This window comes from Schistocerca serialis, chromosome 7 (genome assembly GCF_023864345.2).
Source record: "Schistocerca serialis cubense isolate TAMUIC-IGC-003099 chromosome 7, iqSchSeri2.2, whole genome shotgun sequence".
Taxonomy (NCBI): domain Eukaryota; kingdom Metazoa; phylum Arthropoda; class Insecta; order Orthoptera; family Acrididae; genus Schistocerca; species Schistocerca serialis.
In genome coordinates, this window is record NC_064644.1 from 26,834,972 (window position 1) to 26,847,459 (window position 12,488).

The 12,488-nt window shown below is 38.3% G+C and overlaps 1 protein-coding gene across 1 annotated transcript in view; it reads right to left on the reverse strand.

The window, feature by feature from the left end:
* Positions 1-12,488, reverse strand: part of LOC126412593 (probable cytochrome P450 6a13) — a 116,540-nt gene that overhangs the window by 66,673 nt on the left and 37,379 nt on the right. The gene's annotated exons all lie outside the window — the stretch shown is intronic.

Sequence of the window (12,488 nt, forward strand, 5' to 3'; positions counted from 1 at the left end):
ATAGTAGCAAATCAGAAAAGTATATACAAACTTTTTGACAGATAAAGTGCACAGGCACTGAAAAAATTCTTTAGCATATGCAGAACAAATAAACAGACTGGCAAGAATAATTAGATGTAGTACATAAAGTAAATGTTGTGCACACGCACTAAGTACAAAATATATCAGACCAAGACAAAATGTGAGTACAAAACATAGTAGCAAATCAGAAAAGTATATACAAATTATTTGACAGATAACAAAGTGCACAGGCACTGAAAAAATTCTTTAGCATATTCAGAACAAATAAACAGACTGGCAAAAAATATTATGTTGACAAGTGTACATGCACTGAAAAATGTCTTTAGCATTTTCACAACAAATAAACATAATGGCAAAAAAAAAATTCATGTCCAAAGTGCACATGCACTGAAAAATGTCTTTAGTATTTTCACAACAAATAAACATAATGGCAAACATCATGTCGACCAGTGACATAAGTGTACTCACACTGGAGTTTAGCGAATCGAAAAATGTATAACCTATGAACATAAATGATGTTACCAAAAAAAATTTTTTCTTTATGTGACAAGAATCAGGATAGGAAAGGGAAGGATTGCATCATGGTTGTAGCACTTTAGATTGCACACAGCTGCTCTGAAAGTCCATATCTTTCCACAGTTGTACAACACCAAGTGACACAACTTGAAGTTCTTTTCCCATCAGAATTTATCAGTGTAGCCAAGACACTGAACTGTCGTAGCAATGTTCCATGTTTTCATTTTGGCAGTACATTAGGTACACCAAACAGTGGGACCATAATAATGTCTTCATCGCTCATGGTGGTGGACAGCATGTCGTGTCAACACCACACTCTTACAAGGCACACCAACGTAGAATTAGTGCAAAACCAAATATAGTGCTCCATGATCACTGGGATAAACAGGACAAATGGACATTGCAGTAATTCAGGGTAGTCAGCTTATGAGGTGAAGGACATCAAGTCACATAATATTGACAATTACAGTCTTCATTGATAGTTCGTGGCATTCATAGCCCAGTTATTGAACATTTCTGTACCAAGTATGTAGTATTACAGAAAAATGTTCATTAATTGTTTTACATAGAATCAGTAGCCTTCTTTTCCTGGTTACAAAATATTATGAAATAATCGCATTCTTTTCAGTTACAGAGTATAATTAAGAATCATTAACCTTTTCCTAATTACAGTTAATTAATCATTTGTCCTTAATTAATCATTTGTCTAATTACAGTTAATTAATCATTTGTATAATTACAGTTAATTAATCATTTGTCGTTAATTAATCATTTGTCTAATTACAGTTAATTAATTAATCATTTGTCATTTCAATATACTAAGAATTATTAGCCTTAATTAATTACAAAGCATTATTAAACCGTCACATTCATTTCAAATTACAAAGTATCAACATTGGAAACAAGAGCTAATTAATGGCATAATTAATAACAATTCGTGGAGTGACATTAATTATTGGCACTCAGTGGCCATCAAGTATTGAATAGAATAAAACATAGTTCATCATTCAGTATTATTCAGATCATTACAAAGTCATTATTAAAAATCAGTTAATTACAGTCAAATCATTAGTAATCACAGGCATTACAATAAACAGTGGCAGTTATTAGCTAGTGACAAAGCATTATTTTGAATATAGTCTCATTAAGAGGTCATTACTCGAGTGACATGCTATTCAGAGTTGATCAGTATTAATCAGAATTATCATAAACTAGTGACATTATGTGGGACTGGTAATACATTTTTTTGGTAGCAATGCATTGCGTTGGGATCGATAATTAATTGCTGAGGCATAATACTTTTTGCTTTTGACCTATTGCTGCAAATGAGGATAGGTAACGTCATTCGTCATGAGTCAGCTGTAGCAAGATTATGTAACAAGGCAGTACATGTGATCACATTTATAAATGATAAACACAAATGGGTAAAAAATATAAAAATGCAAGTACTAGAACAGGTAAAATAAGTAACAGGTTTAGTAAGTGTCATGAAAAACTTCTCCTGGAAAAAATACAAAAACGGATTATTGACCTGAAAGAAGAAACGCACACTATGCTGAAAAGTAGTGAACTTCGAATTAACAAGTAGTGAAATGTGTATAAAATGTGTTCCATAGCTGTCCTTTCCAAAACTTTCCGTCATCCTACTATGCAATGTAACACCTGCTGTCAAAGCAAACTGCAACAAATACTTAAATAACTACGTAGCATAAATACATTACTTCAACATTATCCTCATCTGTAAAGAAAAAACTTCATTATTCATAATACCATTTCCTTCATCATTATTCATCAGTATTCACTATCATCTGCAAAAAATCACTTCATTACTCATTACCTAACTATTCCTTATCTCTAGCATATTTCATCACTAAAATTAAGATGTGTAGTTCTCTCTGACAGCCTGCATCAATCACCTTGTATTCTGAAAGAAAAAATTAGTTAAGACTGCTATTCTGTGATGAGTATAGTATAGTCTTGTTAATGCTTGTTAATCCTGATCCCTTTACTCTTCCTCATAAAGTTATTGCATCTCCTTTCGTTTATTCCGTAGGTGAAATTCCCATTTATGTTAAATTTATTTCTTAGAATCATCATTCCTTTCTGAAATTGATGAACAAAGATTAATGTCTTGCATTTAAATCCTATACCCACTAAATAATGACTGGTTCATGGTGACACAATTAACCGTACAGCATAACATGACAGAAAACGTAATATGTCCAAGACATTGACAGTGTTCGGATGCGAAAAAATGTACACAGAATAATACAATGCAGTAGCAAAAAAATGTGAAACAGTCACGATGTTGAGATGTCATAAGGCAAAAAAAAAATGTCAAAGTCGACTGGTGTGTGTTATATCTTAACTATTTCATAGTGCATACAAACAAAACTGGAGTACAGTCATATACACAAAAAATGGAAAATGTGCACGGTCTGATGTGTAACGACAAGAAAAGCGACCTGCTAACCTTACCTTGCCGGGCACTTGCCAAGAAAAAAAAAATACGATAATCATCAATAAGTAGTCACATAAATATAATTGCAGAAATAGTCGTAAATGTGTAAATTCATCTGGAAAAATATGCACGGTCTGATGTGTAACGACAAGAAGAGCGACCTGCTAACCTTACCTTGCCGGGCACTTGCCAAGAAAAAAATACGATAATCATCAATAATTAGTCAGGTGAATTAATTGCATTAGTAAATGGCATCATAGTGTGTTGAATCATACAGTGGTTTCACTCAATAAACGGTTTAATGTTTGAGATATGGTGATTGCCTTTCGATTTTCTGGTTCTCAAAGTTTCGACGTGTACAACATTGGGGTGAGGGATGCTGCGAATCCGATACGGACCTGCGTATAGAAGTTCAAATTTACTGCACTTACCTTTTAATTTGCTGGATAAATAGTGTGTACGTACTAATATCTTCTGTCCAACGTGAAAGTCGCGGCGTGTACAAACCTGTTTTTGCTGTCTTCTCCGGCGCTCTGCGGCACGTTTGATGTTGTTCAGCGCAATGTCAATTATTTCGTGGTGTCGTAGGCGACGATTTTTGGGGAATTCTATTAATTCTTTAATTTTGTTCGGTGGTTCAACGTTTTTCAGTATAACAGTCGGAGATAGCATAGTGGATTCATTTGGAATGGAATTAATTACATCTTGGAATGAGAGTATGTGTGTATCCCAATCAATATGTCTTTTGTGGCAGTATATTCTGCACAGCTTACCAATTTCCTTCCTTAATCTTTCACAAGGGTTCGAAGAAGCGTGGTACTTGGATATATAAATCGGAGAAATGTTTCTAGCTCGTAACATGCGTGTCCATACACTACTACGAAATTGAGATCCATTATCAGAAATTACTTTCATTACATGCCCTACATGAAATAGAAAATGTTTTACAAATGCTTTCGAAACAGTTTTAGCAGTAGCTTTGCGTAACGGAGTGAAAGTAACAAATTTTGAAGTGAGCTCAACAGCGACAAAAATGTAGCAAAAACCTCTGTTAGTTCTCGGAATCGGACCAAAAATATCTACTGCGGCCATGTGTCTTAATTTCACAGGTATAATGGGATATAAAGGAGGAATATGTGAAGTGGTGTCTGATTTAGCTTTCTGGCAAATTTTACAAGACGCTAAAACTCGTCGTATACGTTTTTCCATGTTGGTAAAATAACAGTTCTGTCTCAGTATAAGAAAACATTTTCGTGCTCCGTAATGTGCGTAACTTAAATGAGTGTACCAAATTAGTTTGTTAACCAGTTCGTCAGGAATGCATAATAACCAAATGTTGCTGTCAGGATGAGAGCGGCGAAACAGAATGTCATTGCGTACAGTGTAGTGGTTCCTAATCGTAACATTTTTCCTATCTTGCCAAAGGTGTTTAATTTCTTTCCACACATTGTCCTTATTTTGTTCTTGTGCTATGTCCTGTAATGACGATGAAATAAAATTTTCAAATGCAACCTGCTGAATGTACATGACACTGAAATTTGCTTTGCAGAAGTTGGTTGCTACGTCTTGCTGATTGTTACTGAGAGAACGCGATAGTGCGTCTGCTATAACATTTTGCGTACCGGGAATGTGAACTATTGTAAAATTAAATTCCTGTAAATATAGCTTCCATCTGCTTAACCTGTCGTGAGTGAATTTAGCTGAAAGTAAAAATTGTATCGCTCTATGGTCTGTGTAGACGGTGGTATGTCTGCCGTAAAGAAAGTGCCTAAATCTCGTGAAAGCCCATACAACACATAATGTTTCAAGTTCTGTGACGGAATAATTTCGTTCAGCGGGTGACAAAATGCGACTTGCAAATGCGATGTTTTTAATTACTGTAGAACCATCTTCTTCTATTTCCTGGAAGATGTGTACGCCTAAAGCGGTGTTGGAACTGTCGGTAGCAATGGAAAAATTTCTAGTAAGATCTGGATGCGATAAAAGTGGTGCATTCAACAAAGCATGTTTCAGGTTCATGAATTCAGAGTGTGCTTGCTTATCCCAAGACCAAATATTGTTTTTACCTGTTAATTGGCATAGTCTAGGCGTGTCTAAAGCAGAATGATGAATAAATTTGCGAAAAAAGTTAATGAAGCCCAAAAAACTGCGTAATTGCTTTTTTGTGCTAGGAACAGTAATATCACGTAGAGCTTGAAGTTTTTCTGGATCAGGTGCAATGCCTTCTGCTGAAATTACGTGTCCAAGAAATTTTATAGAAGTTTTGCCAAAATGCGATTTACTGAGGTTAACTGTAAGTCCTTGTGCATGGAAAGTTTGCAACAGTTGTTCAAGAATCATATTGTGTTCAGACCAGTTAGCTTCTGCGATAAGAATATCGTCTACATACGTCGTAATTCTGTCTTTAAGTTCTGTCGGAAGTATTGTGTTCAAACCGCGAATAAAAGCTGCAGAAGAAATAGTTAAGCCGAACGGTAGTTTGCAAAATTGATAACAGTCGCCGAAACAGAGAAAAGCTGTATATTTTCTACAATTCGGATGAAGTTGAATTTGCCAAAATCCCGATTTCAAATCTAATGTGGAATAAATAGCTGTACCGTGAAATTTCTGTAAAAGTTCCTCTAATGTCTGTGGTCGATCTGTTTCATTAATAATAATGTCATTAATGTGACGTGAATCAAGTACAAGGCGAAGTGAGCCATCTTTTTTCTTAACAATATGTAGCGGGTTTATGTACGGACTAACTGCTGGTTCTATAATTCCTTGGTCGAGCATATCCTGCAATTCTTTTTTAACCTGTTCTCTGTGAATGCATGGAATAGGATAATGCTTTGCTTTAAATGTGTCATGCGGTTTGACTTGAAATTCATACATAAAGCCGGACATAGTACCAGGAATGTTGTCAAAAACTGGAGCTTGCTGTAAAAGAATTTTGTGTAATTGCGTTCGTTCGTCGTCTGTAGTTGCACTGCTCTCTTTAACCTTATCAGAAATTAACTGCATAACGTCGTAGTCAGCTTCGTCTGGAGTATTATAGTTATGTACGTACGTATCCGTGAACAATGTGGGATTACAGTCTATGTCACGTGTTGCGGAAATGACCTCTGTGCGGTTAATTGTTTGCTCTTCCGCAGATAGTGAGTGCTGAAATTCTAAAGCAAGTTGTACGTTTTCATCCTTTAACATTAAATAAGAATTCTGAAAATCGATAACTGCGTCGTGTTGTACCAGAAAATTCGTGCCTAAAATAATGTCTGTTGTCAATAAAGGAACAATCCAAAAATTAGAGTGGAAAGTATGACCTCCAATACAAAATGATAAATGCGTCTGTAATTTAACGTCTACTCCTTTACTCGATACTGCTCCTTTCACTTTTGTTTTGCCTAAAGGTAATGTCGGATAAGTATTCTCTTTGTTGCACTCATTAAAAGTCTCCTCATTTATTACTGATATAGGTGATCCGGAATCAATTACTGCTGAGAATTTCGATGAACCAATTTTAATTTCGATAACAGGATGTGAAATGGTTTTCTGAATAACTGGTCTTTCCTGTAAAAGAGTGTCTCTGATGTCGTCAAAAGTAATTACATTTTCGTGAACAACATTTTGCGTGTCTAAGGTAGTGCTTGTATTATTGCAAGATGCGTCCTGTACATTATCTAGTCAGATTCTATCTGACGTGTTATTATTATTAGGAGGATTCTGTGGCATTTCGACTATTTGAACTGTCCTATTACTTCTTCCAGGCGTGTTACGCTCTGGATGGTACCTACTGTCGGGTTCATTCATGAGAATATGTTCTTGCGTATGATTTTGCTGCTGGTATGACCGACTGTTGTTAGATGTTCGCTGAAAATTGTCCTCATTATTTTTACGTCTGTCGTAATAGTCATTCCTATACGGTGCATTACGATAGGAATTGAAATACTGTCTTCTTTGTACGTAGTTGTTTCCTTGCTGACGTACGTTACTATTTGTTGTACCAGGGGCTATACGTCCACGCGGCGAAACATTAAAGCCTGGTTGACCTTGTGTATTCCATTGTTGGTTAGGTATGTTAACCGGCTGGTTTTGATGTTGTTGTTGTGAAACACCTCTATTGTTACTAAAGTGTTGTTCCTGTTGCTGAAAATTTTGACGGTATTGATAATTCGAATTTTGCCTGTTATTAAAGTTTTGGTAATTGTCGTTCCTAAAACGTCTGTTATCTTTCCGACTGGAATTACGTCCCTGATCATAATTGTAGTACTGTTGCTGACCTTGGTTGTTACTCAAAAAGTTTTTGTTTACAAAAGAATAATCAGATTGCTGTACTTCCAAGAGCTGTAAAAGATCTCTGAATGCTGAAATGTTTTCTTTTTGCTGGCCCGTTAGAAGTGACACTCGTAATGACCGTGGTAATTTAGAGATGCATAGTTGTATAAGTGCGGATTCACTGTACGGTTCACTTAGGTACTGGTTTTGTTGTACCATATGCTCAAAAAATTGCGTTACACTGGGAAAATTTGAGTTTTCATAGTTTGGCAAACTAATTAGTTGGTCTTTAATTCCGCGCTGTGTCGTCTTCGACCAGTACGCTGACAGAAAAGCATTCTGAAATTCCTCTACCGAGTAACACTGTCTCGCGATCGGTCTCATACGAGTTGCCGGTTCGCCTTCCAAAAAACTGCAAATAAATTCAAGTTTATGTGTTACAGGCCAAGTCGGTGGAAGAGCAAAGCTAAACTGTTGAATCCAATCCAGTGGGTGAATCTGCGTTCTATCGTTTTTAAATATTTTGAACTTTCTTACTGACAGAAAATGTTTATAGTCGAAATTATCATCTCTGTGTAATGAAACAGGTTCAGGATCGTAAGAGAATCTATTGAACTGCGGTTGATCGGAATCTAAGTCCCGTACTCTCTGTAGATTACCCAAATTATACGCGCTGCGTGAGTCTGACACATGTTCATAAAGTGGCGTCTGTTGTGTATTATTAACAGAAGTGTTTTTCATTTCTGTTACTTCTTGTTGTAAATTTGATAACTTCCTACGTAACGTGTTGTTAGATGAATCGATTTCATTAATTGTCAGCTGTAAATTTTGAAATTCAGGTGTTTGGATAAAAGAAACCGGTGCAGTATCGTCTGATTTATTGTCATTAGTATTTTCGATAACATCAATACGACTGGCCAATTCATCACATTTTTCAGTCAGTATTTTAACCTGATCATCGGTTTTAGAATCAGACGCATTAATCTGTTTTTGCAACTTGCGCGTAGTTTCGCTCAGTTTTTTAACATCAGCTTTGATGACATCGCAATCCTGTGTTAGATCTAGTTGTTCGAATCTATCTGTCACTGTTTGAATATTTACTGTGTGTGTATCCGTTTTTGCTTTAAGATCAGAAATTTCATCCCGTAATTCCGCGTTCAATTGTTCTATGGTATTAATTTTGTCGGACACTGTAGTAATATTATTGTCTACATACGTCTTCGCTTTTGCGAATATTTTACGTTTGTCCTCTTGTCTCTGTGCAGTGATTGTTTCCATGACTTGTCGTTTTACTTTGTTTTGATCTTGAATAAATCTGCGGAAACGCGTATCACTGTTCTGTATGTGCTGACTAAAGCGCTCGTTAATCTGAGTGTTCTGCTGTTCGAATTTCGCGTCTATCTTTGCGTCCATAGTGCGCGAAAGTTCTACCGTCATTGCTTTAAACTCGTCCCGTAATTGTGCAGCTTTTTCAGAGCATTGTTTGGCGACTCCGCTAATTTCGTCTCTGAGTGTATCTGTCGCGGCTGTTTGCATTTCCCTTAATTCTTGCGCAACCGACTTTATTTCTTCGCTATTTTTTTGTGAACAAGCCTCAATTTCCACGCGCAACTGTTCCTTAGTGTCATGGCACTGCGCGGCAACGGCTCTAATTTGTTCGCTAAGCTGTTTGAGATTTTCGTCATTATTGTCAAGTTTCTCATGTAAGTGTTTGTTATCTTCCCTAAGTTGTTTGAGATTTTCGTCATTATTGTCAAGTTTCTCATTTAAGTGTTTGTTATCTTCCCTAAGTTGTTTGAAATTCTCCCGCAAAAATGCCATACTTGGATCCGATTCAAAATTACCATTCCTATTATCTGTACTGTTTAATAGTGGATCTGGAACTTTCTCGCTTACTGTAACCATTTGGTTATTCTGAGATTTAGAAAAAAGTTTGTCAGTCGAATGCACATTATCAGTCATTATTTCGCAATTAAATAAATCCGTCCTACTTTCTGTGATCTGTTCATTTTCATTAGACAGATTTGTCTGTACATTACTTGAGTTTTCCGAATCGGGTATGTTAAGCTGGGCAGCGCTCATTACAATAGAGCGTTCTGCGTCATCAATTGTCAAATTAACAGACGAGACAATTGAGTTCGTTTGTTCATCATCAAGGTAGAAGTCATCATTAGTGGTTGGAATGCACTGATTGTTAGTGAACGCAGGATTGTCATCACCACGCTGCGTATCACAATTACTATCGGTCACGTTGTTTAAGTCGGTAATTTCATTCACAATACTTCGCGATACACTATTCACAGTCTTTCGCGGCATTTTTGCAATAGTCACAATTATTCACAAAACAAAAAAAGCACAATGCAAAAGCAACACACAAATACAACAAAGCAGCAAATTGCCGTTGACCTGTAGAAAGAAAGTCACAATATTATTAAAAGCGTTGCGCCAAATCCTAATTATCTAAGCAAATAAGAGCAGATATCTGACTGTCGCTCAAAAGACTCTCAACGAAATACGATCCTGGACTGGGTGTCGCCAAGTGTAACCTCCCCACCGCAATTTTTAAAGAAAGAAAATGGACAATACTTAATAGAAATGGGAGCCAAGTGTAACCTCCCCACAAAAATTTTAAAAGAAAATAACGATACTAATTAGAAATGCTGATGGACATGGCTCTATGCGTAACCTGCCCACAATCAAATGTACTGACAATGGCAACAAAAATGTGAAATTCGCAATCTGACTCAAATATAAATCCTTCAAAAAATTAAAGTCCATTCAGTGACAAGAAAATTCAATTAAACCGAAATATCGGTCTTTGGCCCTGTGTAAAAACAATCAGAATTAAAGTCTTACCTCAGAATAAATGGATGTCACATATCTGCTCTTGTTGTTGCGCACCACTTGGAGGAACTGCATTGCAAATAATAATATTCTCCTTTTTTTTTTGTAATTCTAGTGGAATTTTTCTTCAAAAAGAAGTGGAATGAAATGGGAAGTGCAACGAGATCTTTAGTTCAAAAAAAATTAAACTTTTGAGAAAATACTTTTGAAATAAAAATTATTATTGAGAGACTTGTTGGAGAATAATTACAATAAATAAAATTTTTCATTATATAATGATTATATTAATTAACAGTATACCTTATTCCTCATCTTGACCATTGTTGCCGACCGCCTACATCACACAACCGCACTGGGCTGCTACTACTGACCGACCGCTCTGCATGACGACTACAGACTGAGAACTGCTCTCAACTAGACAGAGCTACAGACTCGCAACGACTGACTGACTGCTACTCTGCATAGCGACAACTAACTCGCAAAGACTACTACTGACTGAGAACCGCTCGCAACACTCGCGCGATCAAGCGCATACTCTCAGGTCACAGATGCTACAATGCCTCGCCATCGCTGCTGCGTTACATACGTGTTTCAAACCATCTCTGGCTAAGTCGGCTGTACAACTGGGGCCAGTGCTAGGAAGTCTCTCTAGACCTGCCGTGTGGTGGCACTCGGTCTGCAGTCACTGACAGTGGCGACACGCGGGTCCGACGTATACTAACGGACCGCGGCCGATTTAAAGGCTACCACCTAGCAAGTGTGGCGTCTGGCGGTGACACCACAAGAAGAGCCACACTAGAAGAGCCGACTGCTCTAGGAGAGCCACACTAGAAGAGCCGCACTGGAAGGCGACCTGTGACTTGTGAACAGTATCATTTACTTGCATGAAAATTGTATGCATTGAAGGATATTGATTATTTGCATGTCACCATTTGCTTGCGACCAGTCTTTTTAAAGACGCCACGTTAAGTATTGTTAATCTACTTTATTGTAACAAAAACCATGAATATGATTTGCTTGAATTGTTGTTTAGCTCTCCGAGAAAGCAGCATCATAGGCACCGTATATTACACGTGTGGGCAGAAGTCCACATTGGCAGTGAGGATTTACAAACAAATGCCATGACTCGTTGCCACGGAATATTTTTTTGTATTGCTGGCGCCTTAATTCTCTCGTCTTTCCTTTCCAGCGGAGTTTACTTGCTTTAACAGTCTTGAGCCGTGGTAAAAATTGCTATTTTGAAGAGGGCGCCCTCCGTTTCTGGCGGTGGCGCCGCTGTGGCAATCGCAGCTTTGGTGTCTCCCTCTGGTGGGCAAGGGGAACCTGTTCACGTGCATTTAAGGGGCGCTATGAGCTCGCCAGTCAGTCAGTCTGGGTCAGTCTCTCGTCTCCAGCTTGCTAGTCTGTCTCTCGTCCGCATTTGTTAGGCAGTCAGTGTCTGTCCGTCGTTCGGAGTGCTAGTATGTCTGTCGTTCGTTATCAACCTTTAAAGCCCGCCACTCCGCCAGTAAGAGAAGTCAGCGAGTGGTCGCCCGCTCGGGGCTTAGTTCCTGCATCAGAGTCTACGCGTTAGGCCGCCAGTCTGCACGAGTTTGCTAAGGCAATGGTCACTGGCGGCTGGATAGATCGGTTGGTCGGTCGCGCACTGAGACACAAGATGACGTGTCCGTCTTGAGCTATGGTGCATGTGAGGTCGCCACGTGAGTCCAGTGGGCCGCGCCGTATAGCGAGGGGTAGTGACTTCGCGGTCGACACGAGAGCAACAGGAGTCAACCCACGACATCAGTCTGGCCGGTGCGAGCTGCGACGCCGTGAGACGGGAGATCAGCGCGCCTTCCTGCGTCCTTTGAAGCGGCTGGCAGCGGACGGTTCGGGAGAGCGATTTGGGGGTGCTGCGCCAGGTCTTCTCGAGAAATCGCAGTTTATTAGAAATTAAGTGATTGGTGATATGTTGTTTGATTTACTCTTGTTAAATTCTACTTGTTTTCTTGGTGAGGTCACCAGCCGTTTTGCTTTGGGGTCGTCCCACCAATCTTCTCCGTTTGCCCACCCGCGGGAAGGTGCTTGTTTATAAATTGGGTGGTCCGTTTTCCCTTGTGGAGTAGGGGCTGGTTAGAGTAACCTGCGGTTCGGGTTGTTCGGTAATCTCCCTATAAATCTACCGTACGTTAGTAGCTGCCTCTGTCATGTTTGCCGAATTCGGTGTGTTAACGAATTTATTGCTCGGAGTGCAACGACCAAATACCTGAAATATGTTTTGATCTTTGGAAACTCTGATATTATTGCCTGTGATCTTGAGAGGCGGTGTCTGTGTACTATAGAGCATTTTAACTATTGTTTGGCCAACCTTGTAGAACTTTATATAAGATTGTATTTCATGGGCCTTTATTTA